Below are 27074 nucleotides of genomic sequence, written 5' to 3'. Positions count from 1 at the left end.
TTCCACGTCTGTAAGACGATTGAAGCTGGTCAACGGTAAATGTGAATAATTCGGATATTATGAACAATGAAAAATAGTCGGCTGTTATTCATAACAGCCATTGCATTTAGTTAATTTAATAAACGTATTTTAATTTATCATATTTACCATATATTGTAATCAAAATCACGATTGTTGTGGTAACAATAATACATTTTATTTCGTTTTGCTTACATTAATTATTTAGCTCATGCGTTATATATGATAATTCTGAAGAATAGGAATCTTCAATATGCAGGCGAAAATTTATCCTATATTCCTGCAGAATAAACAGACCCAACAGATCAAATAACAACGGTATACTAGAGATGAAGTTATTCAGAATCATTTTGTCTCCCTTGTTTTTAGAACATTTAAATTCCAGATAATGTTACTTTTAAAAGTTAAGTATTTATGACCTACTGTTAGGATCTACCTTCACAAGAAAAAGGAAACGAAAAAAGGTTTTCACTGCAAAAATTAAGGTTTACAACTTGGCAAAACTAACTGTGAGAAGAAAGTTCTGGAATATATGTATCTTATTCATACTTTATTGCCTTACTAAAATGTTAAAAGATCTCCATATGTAAGAGGATATTTAATTTCTGAATAATGTTATATTTATGAAAGAATTTAATTCTGTTATCAATACTTCAAAAGCAGATTATACAGGATGATTCAAAATAACGCCGACAACTCTTAGTATGTTGTACAGGACAGCAAACCAGGGACAGAGAAGGCCTGATGGCCTTATCTCTACCAGGTTAAATAAATAAGTACTAAGTACAAACTGATCATTTTTAAAGCCGAGATCCGTGTCCAGAAATGCGTGGTTTGGCTGCAGTGTGACGTCAAAGTTTGTTCTGATATTTCGTCGTCTTTGTAGTTATCAACCCATTACCATCAGAGCAAGGTGGATAGACTAACTGCACCTGATAGCTTTCCTTCGCATGAGCGACATCACTCTATGCTTCATATCAAAATTGATTCGTTTGTGATGTATTACAGTAGCGTTGTTGACAGCAGTAGGCTAAGACATGTAGGCTATGAGATGACCGATATGCTGCTTGCATACGGCAGAATGGATGGCAATGGTACAAGGTGACCTGTTTCATTGTCATCTTGGTCACCAGATCTTACACTCCTCAACTATTTTGTTGGGGTACTGTGAAGGGTATGATGTACGAGACTCCTGTAACATCAGAGGAGGACCTTATCGCACGAATCCACGCAGCGACTGAAATTGAAATTGTAAGAAAATTGTAAAAATTGTAATTGTAATCTTATAAAATTTTGACTTGTTTCACATTTTAAAGCTTCATTGCTAATGTAAGATAGATATATGGAATATAATAAATGAAATAAAACAACCACACGTCTTTGACCGTGTGCGCCAATCTCTGCACCGCCGATATACGCTCTGTAATGAAGTTGGAGGTCGAAAATTCGAACCCCTTTTGTAACTTAATGCGCGATGTGATGCTCTTTTCGGTGGAGGTTTCTTGACAAAATGTGGAACGCACGCCCAATACCATATCCGAAGCGTTGTCGTACTTTGACAAACTATGTATTTCTGGACATGGGTCCCTGCTTGAAAAATGATCAGTTTGCTGTCCAGTGTAACATACTAAGAGTTGTATGTGTTATTTTGAATCACTCTGTGAAATCAGATAACGTTCTTCACTTCTATCCTAGAGCTAAGTTGTACTGTGTTAAAAAGTTATGAAGCCTACAGTATTTGTCTGTAAAACATTTATTAGTTCTGCAAAGTTAACATTTCTACAATATTCCAAGTGTTAATGTTTGTGTCAAATATATCTCTTAGTTTTGTTATTATACTTTTAATAAACCTCTACTCTATTTCACATTTTCAATAAACCATTTATTAAAGAAACCAGATAATTAAATTTAGATAATTAAATAAAATCTCTGACAAATAATTCAACTATGTTTATCAAACTTACCAATGTAGTCGGGATTATAAATAATCATCTGTTATTATGTGCGTCTATATTTACCATTTCATCACATTTACCGTAATTTAAAATTATATACAGGGACATCATTTTATTTTTACTAACATTTCTAATATTAATCTGGCTGTACCTTTGGATTAACGGTTGAGAACCGGAAACACCGTTTGCTAACCCCTTCCACGACTGGAGTTCGATGATACTGGCGTAAAATACAAACAAATCACTTTACTAGGTATTGGAGGGAAGAAAAGTAGTTCATCCATTTACGTAAACTAGGAAATATCGCGATTTTGAGTTTGATAATTTTCATTAGGTTTTGTTTAATCAAAATACAGTAGGCCTATTGTATTCACAATAAGTGTTTTTACGCACGAACTGAGCTATCCATTCGGACGTATTCATTATGCAGTGTATATTATACTGTCTACAGCACTTTAGCGAACAATATAGAGAATGAAGTTAAATTATAGATATTTAAATACATTTTTGAAAATGGTGGTCGTTCATTTCGATACAGGCTTCAGTTCTTTTGTGCATATTATCGCACTATAGACTATTGTACCTAATTCCAAGTACCAGTTTCGTCCTTCGTACTAGTAACTCATGTTGAAATAATTCTGTATCTACTCTACAAAAGAGTACTTTACGTACTGTAAATTCAATCTTCACTTCTGCCCGATCCGAAAAGATAAAATTACTCAGATTGCTATCTAATGTTCGCCCAAGTGGTTTTGTCGCAGGGTCGTAGAAAGGAGGGAAATCACGTGACAGTTAATTACTTAACGAGGCTTACTTATTTAAGTTATTTTAAACAGTTGTATAATATTACGTAGACGTCCAATTCCTAACAGAAATTAATATTTTCAGAAAAGAGCTAAGCTGAAAAGAGCTGAACTAGTCTTTACATTGGCGAGCAGAAGCGGGTGGGGGAAACCGGGATGCGACGTAGGCAAACGACGACAGTACCTATGCGAAAATAAGATTCAGTATTGAAAGCTCTTTCGTCACCGGAAAACTCGAACATATTTCTGGAACGTACTACACTCACTAAATCAGTACTGTTTACTATGACCGTAAGGGGACTTTGACTGCATACGCAGCCTTGGTTCTGTGTGGAGGACGGTTGGAAGTTTACTAGTAGAGGGGATGGGAGTGAAGTACATTAAAAAACTCAGGTACAATAAAAATTGAAGTAAAAATAAAATGATGTCCCTGTACTATGTATGTGTGCATATTTTTTACGTTAGCTGCATATTTTCAACGTTAGAGAGTATAGTCTATTTCTTGTTCGTATATCGATGTGTAAGAAGTGATACCTCGTATCTACAAAAATGGTAATTTACCTAGTTTAACTACATTATTATTTAGATTAGCTACGTTATTATTATGTTCACAAAATTGGACAGTTGAATAATATTTTGTCCTCGAGTAGTTGATCTTGCAAAGCAGGGACATAATATAAAGAATTTGTCTGTTTTGAATGAAATTAATTTTTAAAACAGTTCCCTGATTTACCTGCAAATTTAAAGATACGAAGCACTATCACTTCTTAGCCATCGACATATTTATAACTTTTACATTGAATTCTGCTCTTCATATTTATTTTTAAAAGTAACTTATATTATGTCTGTAGCTTTTTTGCTGTTTATTGCTAATTTATACACTGCTAAGCTGAAGATCGCAAGAGTTGTGCACGTGAATCATGAGCCAGATACTACCAGTGTACTTGCTTGACTTGTTACCGCTGTAACTGATCCTTGTTCCCTCATGTGTGACGCTGCTGAATTGCCCAATCGTACTAATTACTGAACGTCACTCTGGTTTAGAACGAGAGTTTTAAAGTTCTCAATTATGGTCGGATTAGAAACCAATTTTAAAGGTCGTTGAGTAAGGAGCTGAAATTGGATCTTGATGCGTGTTGAAGTGTGCAGCGGAACAGCTAATGTGGGAGTTATAAATGATGCACGTGTATATCACAGTATTCGTAATCGCTGAAGCCCAAAGTTATATGAAAAATGCTTGCTGTATATAACAGTCTGGAAATATGCCTGAGCGTGAGATTTTATATGCAGTTATCATGATTTTAAATTTATAGGCCTATGTTGGTAAAAAAATGTTTCACGCATATGTTCTTTGGTGGTGACTACGGACCTGAAGGTTACGGGTTCAGTCCCGAGTGGTGAAGGAACTTTTCTAGTTGTCAAACTTACAGAACGGCCCTAGGGTTCACTTAGCCTCCTGTCAAATTGAGTATCGAGTCTTTCCCTGAAGTAAAAATGCGGTTGGATCATGGTAGGCCACACCAACTCATTCTAGGAACGAAATCATAAAAGCAACGGACTTTACCTTAATGCCCCCTATACGCCTCCGTAAGGGAAAACCTAAACATGCATAGTGCAGACTTAAACGACATTTTGAATTTTTGGAACTTAGATTTTTGAAAGCAACAATTTGTTTTATCACTATGGATACTGAAGAAAATCTCCAAGTCTCTTGATACCTGCGACAGTCGTAGAAGTTTCACCGATGAAACTTTCTGAGTAATTTCCTTTACAGACTGAATAAGATAAATTTAATGACATATATGTATGAGCCGTTGAGAGCAGAAGAGGTGTAAGTCAAAAATGGATAATGAAGGTTAAAGTAAACACTCTGTAAAATACAGTGCAAAGTAGCAATTAATATTCAATTTATTTAAACTATTAGTAGTCAGTGGACAGCACGAAGGACATATTAATTGCTATTTTGCGCTGTATTTTACAGAATTTTTACTTTAAACCTCATTACCCAATCTTGACTTACACCACTTTTGCTCTGAACGGTTCATATTTTATATATATATATATTGACAGTATTGGTAAGTTTTTAGCTTAACATGGGAAAAGATACGGTATCGCAAAACGCATTCGGAAATATGTGCTAGTCCGACGAATATTGAGGACATTCAATCAAAACAAAGTTCATCAATTTTCTGCAACACAATCAGAGACTTGTGAGCTAGCGCATTGTATTGCAAGAAAAAGGCAAGATCCATATTTTTTGTTGTAAAACTCTTTTAAAAATACATACTTTATGACAACCCGATACTCAATTTTATCAAAATGTAAAATTTTTTCATACATAATTTCTGAAAAAATTTACAATATAAACATTTGTTAAATTTCTATCACTAAACATGAAATAATACATTTTTCAAGTTTGTTTATAACGAAGCAACGAAAGTCCAAGGCTTGCTGTACATATAACAATAACTTACCACTTAATTCGTACAACATAACGGACGTAGGACGACTTGTAGTTTTCATTCGTGGTGTCGACAGTGAACTGCAAGTTACTGAAGAATTTTTAGACCTTGTTCCACTGAAAGACACAAAACTTGTCAGGATATATTTAAGGGTGTTGAAGATTGTATTGAGCGAGTAGCATTGCCTTCGGACAAACTTGTATCAATTACCACAGATGAGGCACAGATTGGTACACACGTGGGTTTTATTGATCATTTGAAAAAGTAATTGACATTTGTTAATCCTAATGATATGTTCGTTAGTTTCCACTGGATTGTATTACATCAATAGGCGTTCTGCACAAAATCCATGCAAATGAATCATGTAATGGCGGCGATGGTTAAAATTGTAAATTTTATTAGGAGAAATTGTTTGAATCACAGGCAATTCAGGGGATTTCTCGACTTTATTCATTGTGGATACTATGATATTCAGTATTATTCCGAAGTAAGGTGGTTAAGCTGGGGCAAAACATTCCAAAGTTTTTTTTGAACTTCAAGAATATGTTACTGAATTTGTATTGAGTAAAGGCAAGGAATTCCCCGAATTGCATAACATAAATTGGCTTATTGATCTAGCATTCTTAGTAGATGTTACTCAGCATCTCAATAATCTTAATTTAAGGCTTCAGGGGGGCAATCTTTTGATCACTGAAATGTGTAATGCTATCAATGCGTTCAAAGGAAAACTTTAATTGTTGCAGCCCTAAGTTGCAAGAGATGATTTGTGTCATTTTCCGTGATTGAAGTCACTTACTACAGAAATAGATGGCAAAATGTATAGTGATATTTTGGAGGAGCTGATAGGAAAATTTGACAGTAGATACATAGATTTTAGTAAGTTACAAATTTAATTTGCCTTGTTCACTACACCTTTCTCTGTGAACTCCGAAAATGTGTCACCTAATTTACAATTTGAACTTCTAGGTTGAATGATACAAGATCAAAATATGACTACCAGGAACTGGATATCACTGCTTTCTACAGACATCTTGATCCATCTCGGTTTCCCGAAGTAGGTAAATTTGCAGCCTATGTTTGGTAGTACATATGCTTGTGAACAGTTCTTTTCTAAAATGAAGCGTATAAAGCTGAGACTGAGAGCAAACATAAAGGGTCCAAGATTAAAAGCTGTTTTGCGGCTTGCAGCATCAAAATCTCTTAATCCAGATATTGCAAAAATACTTGAAACAAAGAAAGCCCCTTCTTGCAGAGATCAAGTTCCCAAGATAAGCTACATCGGTCTTGTTATACCGTTCGAAGAAATAAAAAAGTTTCACTAATAGAGTACGGTACTTATGCTTGAAGTGTCTATGAAAGTATGAAACTCTACTAAAATTAAAACGAAAAGAAAAAATTGTCACGATTTGTTTTAGTTAAACAAGTGTGTTATATAATATAATCATATTATTTAGTAAATTTTGACTTAAACAGTGTGCAAACCATAATAAATATCTATTTACTGTGATCCAATAAGACTTATTGGTATTGTTATGTTTTGTTGGTAAAAATAATATATTTTTGTACGTCCTTAATTTCGTTTGCCAGAAAGATTCAATTCCATGTATTGTGGGCCCCTATCACCACGGCATGGCGCGTCCTCAGGTTGCGGATAGAGGAGACGGCCTCCAGATATGGAGGGTAGCTGCGAATATATTGAATAAGCAGTCGTGGACAGCCGATAAGGGGGTTGGGCGAAGGGCTAACAACCCATCACCGTAAAAACAGATTGTTAAGAATCCATACAATAAGTCTCGGAATGGGACTGATTCTCTGGCACGACTACAGCAAAGGAATAAGGTTATGAGATTTTATACGTGGAACGTAACTAGTCTTTATAGAACAGGAGGGGTAACATTAGTAGCAAAAGAACTAGCTAGATATAGAATAGACTTTGTGGGAGTATAAGAGATTAGATTAGATGAGAATGGCATATCAGAAATAGGAGATTACTTGTTGTATTATGGGGAAGGATACAATAATCACTGGATTCTTTGTTCATAGAAGAATAAAATCAGCAGTAAAAAAGGTCGATGTAGCACGTATGAGCGAATCCAGAAATGCATATAGAGTGTTAGTTGGGAGACCGGAGGGAAAAAGACCTTTGGGAAGGACGAGACGTAGACGGGAAGATAATATTAAAATGGATTTGAGGGAGATGGGATATGATGATAGAGACTGGATTAATCTTGCACAGGATAGGGACCGATGGCGGGCTTATGTGAGGGCGGAAATGAACCTGTGGGTTTCTTAAAAGCCATTTGTAAGTAAGTAAGTAAGTAAGTAAGTAAGTAAGTAAGAAAGATTCAATTAATTTTCCATAAGTGATAATATTGTGTTAAAACTACATGCTGTAGATACTGTATATTTTTTGAAATGTAATATATATTTCGAAGAATTAATTATTGTACACACACGGACTGGTTTATTTCTGCTACCACGATACTGCAAATAAATCAGATGGGGCACAGTTTGTTTACTTATTGAGATTCTTTCAATAATAAAGTTATTCCTAAACTCTGACACGTATGGCGCACTGCCAAAATTGTGCAACCCTTGCTCACTAAACTCATTCCTCCATCGTACTCGACAGTAGATACGTAAACAGTCCTTACTGATAGTACACTGCGTGCGGTGGCTCGTGTGCGCGAGAGTCCTTGCCGCTACTGATTTAAAGGATATCAGTAATTGCAACAGTTCAAAATAATTGTTCAAAAATTCCCCCACCGACTCAATTCATTTTTAAACTCTCATAACAATAGCATGTGTAGTTTTTCTGAGGTTGTCTAGACATTCTTTTATGAAGGCAGCGCTATTCATAATGATAGCGAACTTTTATTTGTCTCTTGCATTTACTTTTTCTTTGCAGGCTTCACTTTTCTCAACATACGAGCGAAATGTTTTGGATGTAGTCAGTTAAAAGTTTTCGTCAGGCCTATACCGAAATATCATTTAGGTTTAATTTTATAGGTTCCTATGAAATAATTCAGATTGTATTGATCGTAATAAAAGTAGTAGATTTTAGAATGTTTCCAAACCGCTCGCGAGATTGCTTAAGCCTTAGTCGTTTTGTGAACAAAGGTATGAAATTTTCTTACCTTGCTGGTAAAGCTTGCATATTTTTGCAGTAGGAGCACAAGAATTTATCACCAGCCGGTTTGATGTTGATTTGTGGTTTGTGACGTTATCTTTGGCAAACAGAAACTGGCGTCGCTGTGTAAATACTATGCTTCCCATTATCATCTCATTTGATGTTAATTTCAAGTTGTCAGTCACATGCACCGTATCTATGGATAATGGATAACACGTGCTTGTGTCACTGTATAGTACTATAGTCTCCGAAAAATGGAGTGATTTGATATTGATTTGAAGTTGATTATGTCACGTGTAATTTAAATCTTAACTATGGGTAACACAGACGATGGATTCGCTATACAGTACATATGTTGCATTTTAGCTCTGCCGGTGAGTGACTGTTAAATTTCAAGTAATTTATCTTGGTCGTGGGCGTCAGAGTAGGCTATTAAAAACATTACACCTTTTGCTATCTCTCTTTCCCTCACTGGAAACTGTGACGTTGTATAGAAGCAGAGCTATAATACAAGATTTGTACCATGATTCCCTCCCAATATTTTGAAGTTGAGTTAATGACGTCAAGGTCAGTCTGCAGAAGATATTTTTATCGCCTACAGTATAGCCCGGCAACAAAAATGTCAAAGTGCGCAGAAACCAAGTGCTCTACCGGTCATACTGGGGTGGGGATGAAGTCATAAGTCATGAATCTCTTGAAGAGTAAGTACGGTTTACTGTAGATATTGTAATGCAGCATTGTTCTATTCCTACTATGTTAAACCCTTCAGGCCTGATGTACATTATAGTGTACATTGTTACTTTTTTTTATTTTTTGGAATGTCTTCGATATTTTTAAATATTTTGAAAAATTCAATGTGATAGAAATGGAGCATATTATTTTTGAAACATTTCTACACCTGAATTAAAAATAAAATTTAAAATTTTGGGGCTCCAGGGGTCAAAATTGTCCCCAAATTTTGATTTTCTGTGAAGACTTGATTTTGGAATTTTCGATCCCCAGAATGATTACGTGACCATTTTTTTTTTTCAATTTTTAAAATATAAATTCAGGTTTGAAGGGGATAATATATTTCAGGTCAGTTTGAAGTATAAAATAGCCTACCTCTCTGTCACGCCTCTCGTTATCAGTTAGTGAGCTTGAAAGTAATGCGATAAACAGAAAAGAAGCTCTATGTTTAATCTTTTGTCATCCTATAGGCCTACCTAGCTTCCCCATTATAAGATGATTTGATGTCATTTTTAATATAATATCACATTCAGCCTACAATATTCATGAGTAACACAAGTACTGATACCTGAGAGGATAAAAAGACTGGTACCGAGCGAGGTGGCTCACTTGTAGTGGTAGGAACTGGACTCGTATTCAGGATGTTTAACATCCTGTGGTCGACCAATCTGATCGAAGTTTTCAGTGGTTTTCATGGCCTTAAAATATAAACTGGTTATTTAAAAAGCAAATGCATATTTTGTTTCGCAAGACCTGGCGGTAGACATTTCTCAGATATGACCAGTAAATGACAACACATGTTTGCGGACTGACCTGCATATGATAGCAAAATGGAAATCCAATGTGCCATTCCCAATAGACAATCGCGATATGACCTGGCTGTTGAATAGACTATAAGTAAAAAAAAAATAATAATAATAGGCATACAACAACTGGTATCACTGTGCAGTAGGCCTACCATTCTTCATCATTAGGTGATTTGGTGTTGATTTCAAATTGATGACATTATGCGCACCTATTTATGGGTAACAGATGTTGATGCCACTGTGTAATAATAGTGTACTTCCTTGGTGTTGTTCAGCCAACTGTCCGAAGACAGATTTGAACCTCATAATAATAAGGCATCGCTCATGAGGAAACTAAGCCGGGAGATAATGGGGTAAAGTGGCCAGTTCTTTCCCCCTCCATTGCATACATCGCTGACTAGTAACATTATTACACTAATCAGACGTCAGATGTATACAAACAATAATGTTCTTCCTCTGACACATATCAAGTGAGACATATTGCCTGATAATAGATATAGCCTACATATCAGGCAGAACCTTAATCAGAGCGTTATGCTTCCTTATCATCAGGTAATTCAATATTTATTTCAAGTCGATGACGTCACATGGAGTCTATGGCTAATACAGGTGCTGATGAAGCATTTGAAAAGTGGATATGGAGAAGAATAGAGCGTGTGAAATGGACAGACAAAATAAGAAATGAAACTGTGCTAGAAAGAGTGGGTGAGGAAAGAATTATGCTGAAACTGATCAGGAAGAGAAAAAGAAATTGGCTTGGCTAGGAAGAAACTGCCTACTGAAGAATGTATTGGAAGAAATGATGAACGGGAGAAGAGTTCATGGCAGAAGAAGGTATCAAATGATACACAATATTAAAACATATGGATCGTATGCGGAGATTAAGAGGAAGGTAGAAGATGGTGAAGATTGGAGAATGCTGGGTTTTGCAGTGAAGGACTTTTCCTTGGACAGAAAACTATGAATTGAATGAATGAATGATGACCCTAATAATGCCATGCTTCCTCAACGTCAGGTAATTTGGTGTTGATATAAATTTTGACGTTACGCACAGATTATTTTGTGGATAATGGAGGTGTTGATGTACCTGTACAATGCGACTCTTCTTAATGATTAGGTGATTCGAAGTTAATTCAAAGTGCCTGACATAATATGAACTGTACCCTATACACTGGTGTGTTCCTGTTCAATAGAATTCGTTCGGATTTGGTATTGACTTAAAGATGATGGCGGCAAACTCAGTCTACTCGTATTTATGGCTGCAGTAGATGCTGCTGTATCTTTGCAATACCATGCTTCCCATCGTCGTGCCATTTGATGTTAAAGTTGATGGCGCCACGGCCATCTCAGGTGCTGTTGCTGTTATACAATAATGTGCTTCCAAATCATCAGGTGATTTGATGTCGATTTTAAGTTGGTGACGTGATTCTTTGACCACCCATGGGTAGCACAGATGTTGGCGTCGCGTCCGTCGGGTTGCTGACCGTCAACCCGGATTATGACCGACGCTGTGAAGGCGCGCGATGACTCTGAGGCTTTCTGCTCTGCCACGCGTGAGATGAGAGTTTTACTCCTGTTTTTAGTGCGGTTGTCAGCGCAGAGAAAGGAGAAGATGCCAATTTAAACCTGCCCTTCCACGAGTGAAGCAGAAATAAAATGCGATATTTAAAAGTCTTTTCAGTGGGAGTGAGGAGAACGTAATGCCATGAACCGTTGCACTTTCTTCTTGCGTAATGTACAATTGCGTAACTTGCATCATGGCGTCTGATAAAACATCATGAAGTCCTTTCGACAGACTAAATTTTGAAAGCCCGGTCTGTCAATGGCAACAGGGATTCGTTTCCAGGAAAATCTTGTGAGAATTATGGTGAAAATACATAGTAGCAAGCAGATGCAGAACAGGTTCATTAGTGCTTCTAATACCTTTCTCCTTCATATTAATTTTACCGTTAGTGCACTATCGATTATACTCATTGCTTGAGTATATTAGTTATTTTGACTATTACGCTTTTACTACGTCACACTACTTTTGACCAATAAAACGGTACGAAGGGACGTCTTTCAACCAATCATGGCTGCTTATCGCACAATTTTATCGCGTCCCTAGCATTTGTTTAATTTTATCGCATCCCTAGCATTTGTTTATTTTATCACTACCCTAGCATTTGTTTCTTTGTTTGCCAACATTTCAAACTGCACTGGTCTGGACGTCAAAAAAACAGAAAATTACAAACCACTCCAGTCGATGCACAGCAGTTTCAAATATGACTCGCATTATCATTCAATAACAAGAATTAATAAAGATCACTGGTCATAGCTATGCATCTTCCCTGAAACCCTATTTACAAATAAATGAAGAACACCATTCGAAAATCCTGAATAAGTTGAGGAATACAGCATGTACATCAACGAGTTAACTTCTTTTACGCACACGTGCAATATAACATCAACTGAACCACCAACCACTAAAACTCTCAAATTTGAAAACCGTACTTTCAATAATTGTTTCTTTTAAAATTACTTATGTTTATTTTTTATTTCATCATGGTTAATTAAAACTTTCCTTGTTTATTTCAGCATCCCTAATTAAAACTTTCCTAACACATATTTATTTATTTTGGTTATGTCGTAGCTTCTGCTATATGATATTATGGATAGTCACGCATCAGAGCTTGTTTAATATTAAGATTTGTTGCAAATCACCAGGTGACAATAATTACAGGAATGTGTGCAGTCAACTATACACAAAATCCCGAGGAGAATTCCGTATCATATAAAATTTTCTAATAACTCTGATTGCTTCAGGTCCACGTATAAATTATATGTAATTTTGTCTTAAAGAAGCAATTGCTGCTGAAACATTTTATTATTTACTCACTGTGTATTTTGAAGCACTATCGACGTCGGCTATAGTAGAAAAGAGCCAGTAGCATAGAATCTAGAGTTAATAATAGCTGGTGAATTGAAGCAAGTGGCCTATTTCTGTTTGTAGGATATTCAAATCTGACTTCAATTTCTTGCCACGTTGAGATCGCACATTTTCTAAATATTAAATGGATAATAGCTCAGAATTGAAATAAGCGTCAGTATGATAATCAGTTGACTTATAAAGATTATCTTCTCTATATTCATATTCCAAAATATCTTTTAAATGATATAATATCAGTCTTACTCTAAACATTCCTTAAAGAAAGACATAACATATTATTTTCATAACTTTTGTCTGAACAGCTGTGGTGTCATCCGCCATGTTTAGCTGGTTTAACTGTTTTTTAAATGAGTTAACTGCCTGAAATCCTACATTTAACAATCTGTTAAGCCAAGCTAGTGTTGAAGACATGTAAAAACTGTATTTAACGAACTATTGAAGGTTTAACGGTCGTTACGTGTTCTAACAATACTTGGAGAAACCGGCCAATATCTGTTAAGCATTTTCAGCCAGTTTAATTCTTAGCACAAGCTTGAAAATTGTGACTTCATTTTCTTTTGTAGATACATCTTCCTTCCCTTTTTTTTATTAAACATTTTAGCCTCTCCCTCACCATTTCCAAGTATTTGTAAGCCCCTATGATTATAGTAGTATACGAATGTGTTAGCCTTGATGACGGTTCATTTTGTTCATTGTTGAACCCATCAAGGAAATCCTTGTTATAATAAAAATGACGGTGACATTTGCATCGCGAATTTCTCTCTTCTCCCATCCTTTTCTTGCTTTCCCCACCCTTCCTTATGGTACAGTTCATCCCCCTTCTTCCTCCTCCCAATCTCCTTCCTAGCAGTTTTAATCTGTCGAGTTACAGAAGCGTGAAATATCAGAGTGGGATAGCGCGCGAGGAGCCTGAGATCGATGGTCGGGCGGGTCATGTTGCTAATGTCTGTCTTGGGACTTGATGAGGGTGACGCCGAGAGCTCTCGCTTGCCAATGATGCTCCAGTTCCGTCATCCTCAAGAATCAGTCAACGTCCTAAATTGAGAGAGGGAGGACGAAAAAACTTCATTTGCCCTATACACATAAAATTAATAACCAGAAAGACAGCTTGTGGCGTGCTAATATTAAACATTTAATTCATCTTCCTGACTATTTATATTTATATTTTTGAGTACCTGACTCCGGTGTTGTAAACAGAGATATTTAAGGGAACAGAGCCGTTGCTCTTTACATTCTAGTATCTAGTAGTATAGTATTCACGTTCAGTTAATACTCAGCCGCTGTCAAAATGGACGCTTTCCTCTGAGGAGATATTATGAAATTTGTTTATTGATTATACCTTCTCAGATATCACTTAAATCACAAAAAAGCGATAAAATACGTCTACCAATGATGAGTTAGCATTTTCAAATGACGTGTCCATGTCAAATCCATAAATCCATGTGGAGTATGAAGTAACGTTGTCATATCTCGAGTTGACTGATGGTGACAAGGAAGGTTAGTAGGCTAGGAATTATTTTTAATTTCAATTTTAGACTAATTAAAATTCATCTATACGTAGCTTAAAATTTATTCATTGTGGATGGTGGTGGTGGAAATCAATGTATTATTTATTTATTTATTTATTTATTTATTTATTTATTCATTCAATCTGGTAAGTTAGGAATATCAGGTCTTCTCCACCACACCACCAGAAATACAAATACCAAAAAAAAAAAGGGTAGAGAGAAATAAAAAAATAAAATAAAATTACAAATGCTAATATAAAAAACACAAATGCAAGTGAGGGAAGAAGAAAAATATACAAGTACAAAGATAAAATTACAATGTATAGAATCGGCCTGGGTAGCGCAGTCGGTATAGCGCTGGCCTTCTGTGCTCGAGGTTGCGGGTTCGATCCCGTCCCAGATCGATGTCATTTAAGTGTGTTTAAATGCGACAGGTTCATTTCAGTACATTTACTGGCATGTAAAATAACTCCTGCGGGACAAAATTCCGGCACACCGGCGACACTGGTATAACTTCGGCAGTTGCGAGCGTCGTTAAATAAACCATAATTTTTAATTTATACAATAGAAACATGTACTAATATAATATATTATTTGCTTAATATATTTGGAGATTAAAGGAAATAACTATACATCTAAAAATAAGTGGATAACTGATTATACACATTAAGGACGTAAATATCCGATAAGCTGAAAAATGTGTCGAGGTGATGAGTCCATTGTTATACAGAGGATGACTCCGCATAACCTACTTGGAAGAGTTGTATTATGTACAGTTAAAAGATGGTTATGTTAATAAATATACATTTCCTTTTAAAGTAACTTTTTCCATGTCAGACCAAGAATTTAATAGGCTACTGTCTCGTATAAGGAATTACATTGTACGTTTAGCAAGAAGCAAACGTTTTAATTAATTAGATGCATAGTGGATGATATCATTAATAATATTTCGTATTTCGAGTACTGGTTTAAGAAAATAAATAATAACTATAGTAGCATTGGCACCCTGATAAAATAATGCCAAATGATACGTAAGCCTAAGTCATCTCCGTGCCAGGAATGCATTTTCTCCTGAATATACAGAATTTTTTCAAATTCTTAAGAAACATAAATGTTCAAAAGTAAAGGATTTTCTGGTTATGTTGTCAGCATAGCGCAAAAACAGTATTAAACACAAAAACAAAGCATAGACTATTGTCGCTATTCTTTTCCAGTTACACTAGATCGCAACGCTACCGCTTCAGCCCCAACGAAAGACTTCGGCCTGTTTTTATTGACATAAAATCTGAGGAATTTAGTTTGAAGAGCAGATGTAGCGTCGTGGAATTGTTACGCAGTCGTTTAATTAAGGATTTTATTCGTTGCTTTTTAATTCGAGTACCAGTAGGTAGAGACCCCCGGCGAAGTGTATTTATTGCGAACTAACCGAGCGTGGATGTAATTGGCTTAGCTCGTCGTCTTCCATACCCACTCCAGCACCCACCTTTCTCTCAATAAACATGAATCTGTGCGCGATAATAAAGTTGGTGACCCTGCCTCCTAACTTGTATTGTATCCTGTACGGCACATCTGGGCTTGTACACTGTATCTAAACCCCCACAACAACCGGCAGTTCCAAAACCGCGATCATAAAGTGTCTAATGCGTCGCCCCGCGCGCTGCAGGGATAGTGTGCTTGTTGCTTGAATGTCTCTACTGCGGTACACTCTGTTGTTGTTCCTTTTACTCTTTCTTATTTCCTCGTATTATTTCATCTTCCTTCCAGTTATTTAGTTTTATCCTATTCTTTATTTTTTATATCTCCTCGTACTCTTCTTTTATACTAATTACTACTTTTTTTTTCATCTCTCTATTTTCTTCTCACAGGTTTTACCTCCTCTTTTTCCTATTCGCCTCAGTTTTTTTCATCTTATTTCCCTCATTTTCTTCGTTGTAGAGCCTATGCACCTCTATTCTCCTTCTCTTCCTCTTTATCTCTTCATTTTCTTTCCCTTTTCTTCTGATTTTATCCTTTCCATCATCATTTACTTTCTTCTCTTCTTTTACCGTCTTTATTCTAACTTTTCTCTCTATTTATGACTTGTTTCTTTTTGCCTTTCTTTCGTCAGTTTTCTGTGCTTTCTTCCTGTCTCTATTTTATTTATCTTCTTCTTCCTATTCTTTATTTACTGGTGTTTCTCTTCTCATTATCCATCCTTTTTATTCCTCTCACATTTTTGTTCCTTTCTAATCCCTGTCTTTATTTACTTTTCTCCGTTTCTTTCTCCTTAACTACCACTACTTCCTATTTTTTTTTTTTTTGCTCTCTACTGTGCTTACTCGTCTTACTATTTCATTTTTCGCATGATTTTCTTCCGTATTACTTCTTTTTAATTCTCTTTCCTATTATAGTTTCCCTTCAAACGAAGTACAGAGAACGGATAATGCAAAAATTTGCATTTCGGAAATGTTCGTGGAAATACTCATCTTCAGCATCCCTGATACCCAGAAATTCTGCTCCTTGTCAGGAATATACCGGCACGTGGAGTACGTCACCCAGTCTCAGAAATTAAACTACAATTGTATTGGTTTGAATCTTTTATTATTGTTTTGGCTCGCAAAATGAAGAGTGTTTATAATTTTTTTAAGTTATGTTTTATTTCAGGACGCTCACAACTCCCGAGGTTAAATCGGCGTCGCAGTGTGCCGGAATTTTGTCCCGCAGGAGTTCTTTTACATGCCAGTAAATCTACTGACATGAGCCTGTCGCATTTAATTACACTTAAATGCTATCGATCTGGGCGGGATCGAACCCGCAACCTCGGACACAGACTATGTGTCTGTATTAAGAGAAGTAATTAATGAAAAGCTTGCAATATATTTCCTGTTCATATTAAACAACATTTCGAAATTAGTCCTGGTTCACAATTTTTTCACTATGATTCACTCAAAGTGCATTGTATGTGTCTATTATAATTTTATTATTGCAGAACTCGTGATTAAAAATTAGACGACTGGTAGTAGCCTACATCTACGTATAAAGCTGCTCTCCATACTAAGATATTACTGAGAGAGGCCGCGAGGAACAGCTAATTTTATACGCAAATTAAGCTCTCTCATGCCTATAGCAGGGGACGTCGCGTCATTGTGCATGGTCATACAATTTACATTGGTTCATGGTAAAACTACTAATAACATTAGCATTCGGCTGTATTCTGCGTCAGAAGTAATTTGAGATTTAAGTCTGTGCTGTGTAGGGTCTACATCGATTTCTCCTAACTACTGGTCGGATTTTCTTCGTATTCCGTAGTTACGAATAAATTTATTCGGTACGATGAAAATGAAATTAATTTTTAGTAAGGAAAATTATTAGCTCTTTATTTGAAATAAAAGTATACAAAATAATCATGTGATCGAAATCTATACTAATGGTATCTTTTTAATTTTTTGTTTCTTCCATGAGGTTCAGATATATAATAATTTAACAACGCAATGTATTTCAAGACTCTTATGATTGGAAGACATTAAATTATATGTAATTATTTCTGCTTTTTTTTGCGATTTTTTTAACTTCAATGGCTTTCAGGCCTATCCAGGTGTAGGCAATAATTTAGCATTAAAGATAGAAAGTACTTAATTATTAGAATAAATTTTCTCTCTGTTCTAATATATTTGTTATTCTTGTGTGAAGAACTGGTTTGTTCAAAGTATTGTAACAAACCATTAATTCACTTTTATCACGTTTACTACTTTCAGATGTCAATCTCTGTAGACCTAAATATGAGAATAACATACAATAAATGAATCCACCCAATAATGCATAATTAGAATTAGAGGATCAACCAGCAATTATAACAGTATATACACCCAAGCTAGTACAACAAAGAAAAAATAATAAACCCAATTCAAAAGAAATAAAACCAGTAAAATAAGGAATCACAAATCACACCAACAAAGACAAAAATAATCCAAAAACAGGAGCAAAATAATTTTATATTTATTTTGCAATTTATTCTCGCATGTTTATCAAAAACATCTTTTCTTGTATTTTAATATGAACTATTTCATGTTAATGAAAAACAATAGTTTCTATACATAATTTATACTTAAGCTGTTTAGTTTATAAATTAAACCAAATGTCTTAATTTTGGAATTATAAGGAATGTCTGGCCACTGGTGTAGTCTTGGGGTAGCAATTGGGACTGTTGACCCGAGGTTTCGCTCGGGAGTGGATTCAAATCCCCCTTGAGCAGATTTCCTGGTTGAGTTCCGAAGGTTTTCCCTAACAATAAAGCGAATGTCAGATAAGCCCAAGGCGAATCCTCGGACTCATCTCGCTAAATGCCGTTTCGCTATCATCAATTCCACTGACGCTAGATGACCTCGTATTTGATGAAGCGTCGTTAATAACCGATTCAAAATAAAAAAAAAAATGTATTTCGTGTCATGATCAGAAAAATAAATTTCAACATCCCATCTGGTACATAGTCGCCCCTAGTGGTTTAGGGGAAAAGCGCTCTCATCTGAACTCAAGAGTTGCGGGATCAAACCCGTCTGGGGTTGCTGGATTTTTCAGGAAGCAACAATCCGGAGCTCAAGTGCTCCGGAAGGGACTTTAAGCCTTATGTCCCGTGTGGGAGTTTTTCGCCACGTAAAAGTACTTTGTGCCTAAATTAGTGCCTCTGGACCAAATAGCTCCTCTCTCGCGTACCTTAGTACCTTAGTTGCATACTAGGTGGCATGAGGCGACGAACTTACCACCAACGAGTTAGAAGAGAGCTAACTCGTTGCTTACCACTTGTCCCTCTGCCCCTAAACTAAATTCCTTGTAGGTACCGAAACCTCCGCCAGAGGGTACCTATGTTCCGACTCCGGAACGATGGCTTACGTACATTTGGTATATAGGTCCTCCTATTACGTGATTTCTTTAGGCATGTATTTTGAATAATATTGCTAGGAAATAAACTTTGATCTGTAATATCTATTGTAGCATGACAAAGGAACTGAATTGTTACGAACCGTGTAAAACGTATAATAACAAAGTATGTGTCAACTTCGTGACACTGTTTTTTTCTATTTATGCTATTTTCGTAGGTAAATAATGAGATGGTACTGTACAGTAAAATATACCATTTACTGCTTCTTCCTAACTTCATTGCTATTTTATAAATCTAGCCATAGAAAGTCTTAATTTTCTTATCGGAATAAGTGCATTTGATGTCAGACTAACACACAGGAATTAGCATTATGTTGGCTTTCAACCTTAAACAAAACACGATATGGAATTATGGCGGGAAAACAATCTGCCTTAGGCGAGTTAAAAATCACAACCATAGCTTCCATGCTACATCAAAACTGCCCAAGAATGACTATTATGTACATGCCTGTTAATCGATAATAAATGAGAAAATAAACGAATAAACAGATAAATTAGTATAAATAAACTGAAAAACAAGTCAATAAGTAAGTTGAGACCATTATGTTTCTGTTCTAGAAACAGTAAGAGACAGAACTTTTTGGCCTAGAATCATAAACATATTCTCCTTTATCAGTTTTGGTTTTCTACAGACACATGTAGAATTATATTTTAAAGTTATGCTCTGAAATAAAATAATTAATTCAGTAGGTCCAAAAACACATGTTTCATTAAGATCTTCTATCACTAAGTTAGATTTTAATCAATTTATGTAACTTACGAAAAAACCAGAAAGACCAAAATAACCCTAACTTATGAGCAAGGTGTCTTGTGGAACAAGATTAGAAGTTTTGCCAAAATCAAAATGCATTGATTCTGTTTATCCATTTGTCTCTATTATAGCTGCTGTTTGTTATATTTTTGTTCACTATTTTATTATTAATATTAATGTGCTAACAAACAGAGAGTTGCTAATATAATAGGTTAACACAAAACAGTAATTATCTTGCTTACTTTCTTACAATTGGCTTTTAAAGAACCCGGATCTTCATTGCCGCCCTCACATAAGCCCGCCATCGGTCTCTATCCTGAGCAAGGTTAATTTAGTCCCTAACAGCATATGCCACCTCCCTCAAATCTATTTTAATATATTATCCTCCCTTCTACATCTCGCCCTCTCCAAAGGTCTTTTCTCCTCAGGTCTTCCAACTAACACACTATATGCATTTCTAGATTCACCCATAGGTGCTACATGCCTTGCCCATCTCAAAGGTCTGGATTTAATGTTCCTAATTATGTCAAATGAAGAATACAATGCATGCAGTTCTGTGTTGTGTAACTTTCTCTATTTCCTGTAACTTCATCCTTTTTAGTCCCAAATATTTTCCCAAGAACCTTATTCTCAAACACCCTTAATCTCTGTTCCTCTCTCAAAATGAGAGTCCAAGCTTCACAACCATACAGAACAACCGGTAATATAACTGTTTTTATAAATTCCAACTTTTAGTTTTTTTGAAGGCAGACTAGATGACAAAAATCTTCTTAATCCAATAATAACACGCATTTCCTATATTTATTCTTTGTTTAATTTCCTCTCGAGTATCATTTATAATTGTTATTTTTCTCTAAGTTATTTGAATTTCTTCTCCTTTTCACAGGATAAATTTCCAATTTTTATATATTCATTTCGTACTATGTTCTGGTCACGAGATATAATCATATACTTTGTTTTTTTTTTTTTTCGTAATTTACTTCCACATCTATCTCATCACTTGTTTCAAGTAAAAGTCCAGTGCCTTCTCTTAAAATTTGTGGATTTTCTCCTAACATATTCACGTCTTCCTGGACTTTCCTAATGGCATATTCTAGAGTAAAGTTTTGAAAGTAAAGGTGATAGTGCATCTCCTTGCTTTAACCCGAGTGAATTGGAAAAGCGGCAGACAGTAATAATATAAATATCCAAAACAATACTTACGATAAATACTGTAATTAACAATTATGCAAATTCTAAAATTAAGATGTAAAAGAATTATAATTACTATTAAGTCTATACGAGTTGGCAGTTTTAATGCAATTGGAAACTGGAAAAAGAGAAGTAAGAATTTTTGTTGTAGCAAAGATTGTGACTTATTATACCCTTTATTAGAATGCATAAGCTAACACTGATGGTGAAAGATTCACAGTTTATATTATTTGTAAGGATGTTAAATAAAAGAGAATACGTCAAGATCTTAACATAGGGAATATATTTATGACACTTGACAAAATTCAGAATATTTTCTCGTAACTATTTTTGGACTCAGTGGGCAAAAACCTATACAATATTACATAATGGAAGGATGACTTTAATAATAATAATAATAATAATAATAATAATAATAATAATAATAATAATAATAATAATAATAATAATACCTATCTTGACTTCTTTTTCTCTTTCTATTGCCTTCAATCCAGTGTTTTATTCCCCATTCATTTCTTTTACTTTATCTCTTCGCTCATCGAAGCTCGTTCTGGTGATAAATGTAATTCCTGGCTAATAATTAAATTTGGCAAGCAGGTTTTTACTTATCTCTCTTAAGCAACGATTAATAAATTTAATTTAATTTTGAATTCTATTGAGTGAGAGTTGGGTAACCTGAAGTCCAGGTTTCACATGCGTGTAATAGTATTGATTTTAATAATAATAATAATAATAATAATAATAATAATAATAATAATTACGGAATGCGCGCTGGTTCGAGTCCTCATGGGGGAAGACATTTTCTCATAAAATTTCGGCCAGTGTATGGGACCGGTGCCCACCCAGCATCGTGATGCACTTGGGATGCTACGATAGGTAGCGAAATCCGGTTGCGAAAGCCATCTATAACAGCTGGGGGGATCATCGTGCTAACCACTCGATACCTCCATTCTGGTTGGATGATCGTCCACCTCTGCTTCGGCATGTGGGCGTAATACCAGCAGCCGACTGGTCGGTCTAGGCCACGGATTAATAATAATAATAATAATAATAATAATAATAATATTAATAATAGCAATAGTAGCAGTAGTAGTAATAATAATAATAATAATAATAATAATAATAATAATAATAATAATAATAATAATAGTTACCAACGTAATGATAGACTACTCTTGTTGAAAAATTACAGTGCTTGTAAATGTTAACGATATTCAATGAATTAATCATTTACGTTTGAATTAGTTTCAAAAATAATATCTAATGTAGTTAATTTCTTTATTTTCTCCAGCACTTCCATCGCACACGGCTTCGAACATTGCGTCAACAACGTGACTATACCTGAGCGGTGTTTTGTGCATTGCTGCAACCGGGCATATCACATATCGTTTTCCTCGTGACTCTCCATAATGTGGCGTCCTCTAGTGGCGCACTCCGGCGACTAAATGTTATTACCTCTCCGAACCAACCAACCGACGTACTACATAGTGCAAACCCCGGAACAACAAGCAATAGTGATTAAAATCAACAAGTTTACAACCAGACGGTTGGTTCTGTCTCTCCGTGCTCTACAAACTGTGGCGTCTCCTGCTGCAGCAAATAAGATTGTCTGCGTCTGTCTCGTGTTCGAAATCCGGCAGAACCTGCCTGTCCTGTCCGGAGCCCTGCCAAGCATATCCTTAGTGCTTCGTGCATGCGAGGGTTGTCACTTTTTGTATCCTGGAGCCATTAAATCCGAAAATTATATGTTACTCTACTTGTTTAACGCTTATTTTTAATATATTATTTTATGACGCAGTATTAAATACGCGGTTGTTCAGTGTCGGTAGAATTGGCGTTATCAAAGTATTTTGGTGACACGATTCCAAGAATTTGCTATGAGATTGCCCGACATTCGCCTTGCAGTGGGGAAAAGTCCAACCAAATTATAAGCCGAAATGGGTATCGAACTCATTCCCCAGTTCAACTTCTGAACACGACTTATCATACTATCACTTGACCACGCCGGTAGCATTATAGTTAGGCTATATGATATCATTTTCTGTTTCACATTGGCAGAAAAGACGTTGATTTCCGATGTCATAGGAAAAAAAAACTGCGTATTTGTCACGAGTGTGTCTGTCCTGTATTGGCTTCAATCAACGTTTCCCAAAGAATGGGTCGCGACCCCCGAAGGGGTGTCGTGTAAGGGGTTGAGTAGGCCTAAGTCGAAAAGTTTCTTATTAACATTTATTTTGTATTAGAAATATAAACAATATTGAAAATAATAAAAAATGTTTCAATAGTTATAAAATAAAACATAATTAAAGCGATTAGTATCGTTTTAAAGTTCAAGGAAATTTCTCACTTCTGTTTTGATGGTGAACCTAGACTAGAAATTCATGTTGCATAAATACAAGTTTGCAAATATTTAAAAATTTAAGAGTTCCGTATTTTTGCAAGCTGAAGGTATTCTTGCATTCTTTTCATCCAAAATTGATCTACTCTCTGCGAAAAAAAATATAATTTAAACATTCCATTTCTAGGTACATATTTAAATGATATTTTCCTTCTGAAATTTCAACGAGTTGAACGCAACTGCCTAAAAACTGATTCATCATCTTTGTGATAGTCGTAATTGTTTTGAGTTTATTCCGGAATGTACTCAAAAAGTTGTTGATTGAAATTGTGGAAACTTGGTTGCATGTCCACAAAAAGCATAGTATTTGCGTAACATATGTAGCGAAAATTTTCCATGAACTCTTTAATACACTGGAATCAATCAAATATACTTTTGTCACATGATATTGACAAGAAATAAATTTTCTTTGTAAACCCGTTAATTTTATCTCTGGCTGTTATAATGTTAACATCTTGATCTTGGAAACTGTTATTCAAAACGCGTTGCTAATAGTAGGTTAACACAAATGTAACAGTAATATTCTTACTTACATACTTTCTTACAATTGGCTTTTAAAGAACCCGGAGCTTCATTGCCGTCCTCGCATAAGCCCGCCATTGGTCCCTATCCTGTGCAAGATTAATCCAGTCTCTATCATCATATCCCACCTCCATCAAATCCATTTTAATATTATTCTCCCATCTACGTCTCGACCTCCCCAAAGGTCTTTTTTCCTTCCGGCATTCCAACTAACACTTTATAAGCATTTCTGAATTCGCCCATACGTGCTACATGCCCTGCCCATCTCAAACGTCTGGATTTAATGTTCCTAATTATGTCAGATGAAGAATACAAAGCGTGCAGTTCTGCGTTGTGTAATTTTCTCCATTCTCCTGTAACTTCATCCCTCTTAGCCCCAGATATTTTCCTAAGAACCTTATTCTCAAACACCCTTAATCTCTGTTCCTCTTTCAAAATGAGAGTCCAAGTTTCACAACCATACAGAACAACCGGTAATATAACTGTCTAACTTTCAGATTTTTTGACAGCAGACCAGATGATAAAAGCTTCTCAACCGAATAATAACAGGCATTTCCCATATTCTGCGTTTAATTTCCTCCCGAGTGTCATTTATATTTGTTACTGTTGCTCCAAGATATCTGAATTTGTCCACCTCTTCGAAGAATAAATCTCCAATTTTTATATTTCAATTTCGTACAATATTCTATGTCACGAGACATAATCATATACTTAGTCTTTTTGGGATTTACTTCAAACCTATCGCTTTACTTGCTTCAAGTAAAATTTCCGTGTTTTCCCTAATCGTTTGTGGATTTTCTCCTAACATATTCATGTCATCCGCATAGACAAGAAGCTGATGTAACCCGTTCAATTCCAAACTCTCTGTGTTATCCTGAACTTTTCTAATGGCATATTCTAGAGCAAAGTTAAAAAGTAAAGGTAATAGTACATCTCCTTGCTTTAGCCCGCAGTGAATTGGAAAAGTATGAGATAGAAAATAATAATAATAATAATAATAATAATAATAATAATAATAATAATAATAATAATAATAATAGGCTAATAATAATATGAAGTCCACCGAAATTCAGTTTATATTTGTGTATTTAAGAGAAATAAAAGAAATATATTCATAAATGTTGAATGATTAATATTGAAACTTGAAAGAAAATCCATTAAGGGTTAAAATTGAAATTGAAAAGAAAACTATCACATGTACAGGAAGCATTCTCGGGACATATTTCAGATTTCGATGTCAGATTAAAAAAAAAGGATTTATATAACAATTTAAGCAAGTATGCCCATTGGCAATCACAAATTAAGATTTCATAGTATTTCTTCATAGCAACTTTGAAATAATGGAAGTGAGATCGTAATAAAATTGTAAATAAGAGTGTCCACAAGAGGAAGGATTTCAAATGTGTATCTTAAGACCGTAAATTCACAGATGCTCAGCTCATAATATCAGATTCAGAAAATAATTTGCAGATTGCAAGCCACAAATTAAACAAAATTCTAAAAAATATGATTTAACAATTTTAATGGCAACCTTGAATTTCTACACCGAATGTTAACTTCTGCAGACGAATTGTCGTCAAATGAAATATGTCTGTTAGTTACATTATCCCGAAGATAGAATCTGTATATAGTTCCGAAACATTGAAGATATCAAGTCCCAGCACACGGTAGAATCCCAAAAGTCACCGTGAAATCCTGTTTATTTGAAAATATAACACAAAATGGCGATTAATTCAGAGGCTGTGAATATCTTTTCAAAATTTACTTCTTACATAAAATAGAATATCTGTTTATACATTAAAATATGTAGGGTAAGGTGGTACATTATGGATATAGGTACAATACGGATCACGCTAAGATTAGCATAATTTTCTACAAGACTATTGTTGGTAGAACTGTTTTGAGCAGTGCGTCAAGAAGGAGGATCCTTGTTGTGTTTATCGTGTGAGTTTCAGTACATCTGTGCCTTTCATTGAAGCTCTACAATTTATTTTGCATAGCAAGGTAAATAATTGAACATGGAAGATATTCAATTTATAAAACTGCACAGTATTTAAGTTCCTGGTGTAGCTTCAAACATAGCAGAATCATTTTCCTTTTTATACAGTCTTATGATGCCATGGAATAGACGACTGTAGGTGCAAGTGCTGTCACCTATTGTTGCATTGTAACAATGAATGATTCCCATACATTTAACATTACTAAAGTACAATATGGATCAGTAGTCTAGGTACAATATGGATCAGTAGTCTAGGTACAATATGGATATAGCCTAGTAGTACAAATGGGATCGGGAGAAGTTAGACGATTTGTTTTGTTGTAATTATTTCGATATATAGTCCTACTCGTATATTTTATATATTACAATTTTTTTCGTTTTGTTGTTGATTTTAATATTATTTTCTTACATGTTCATGGGTAGATGTCAAGGGTAAAAACAGAACCTAAATGCAGACGAAAGTGGAAGCTATCGGTGATGAACACTGCAATTAAGAGCGTCAAGGAAGGGTATTTGTTTATACGTGACGGTTTCGAGTTACTTTTACTTTTCCGAATTGTACCCACTGAGGTACATTATGGATCATTTTTTGTTAAATGTAATTTATTTTTCAGTGCTTAACTTAAGTGAAGTAATTTTGTTTAAACACTTGTATCATATCAGAAAATGTCCAAAGATTATATAAACATAAAATCATAATGCACAGACATGCATGTTGGTTGGAACAACAAAATCTGTGTTTAGTGATCCATAATGTACCACCTTACCCTACACATTAATGTCCTCAAAAACTGTAATGTTGAGAGAATTCATTATTAATTATTATTTATATAATTTCACTACCACAATTTGAAAACGTGCTGAAAGAAAACATTAGTTCTCTAAAATATCTGCCAGTTGTGTAGCAAATTTAACCTTTCCCTAGATGAATAAAAACAGTCTTCATTATTTTTTAAGTA

This window comes from Periplaneta americana, chromosome 12 (assembly GCF_040183065.1).
Source record: "Periplaneta americana isolate PAMFEO1 chromosome 12, P.americana_PAMFEO1_priV1, whole genome shotgun sequence".
In the NCBI taxonomy this organism is placed as follows: Eukaryota; Metazoa; Arthropoda; class Insecta; order Blattodea; family Blattidae; genus Periplaneta; species Periplaneta americana.
Note: the sequence above shows the minus strand (reverse complement) of the source record.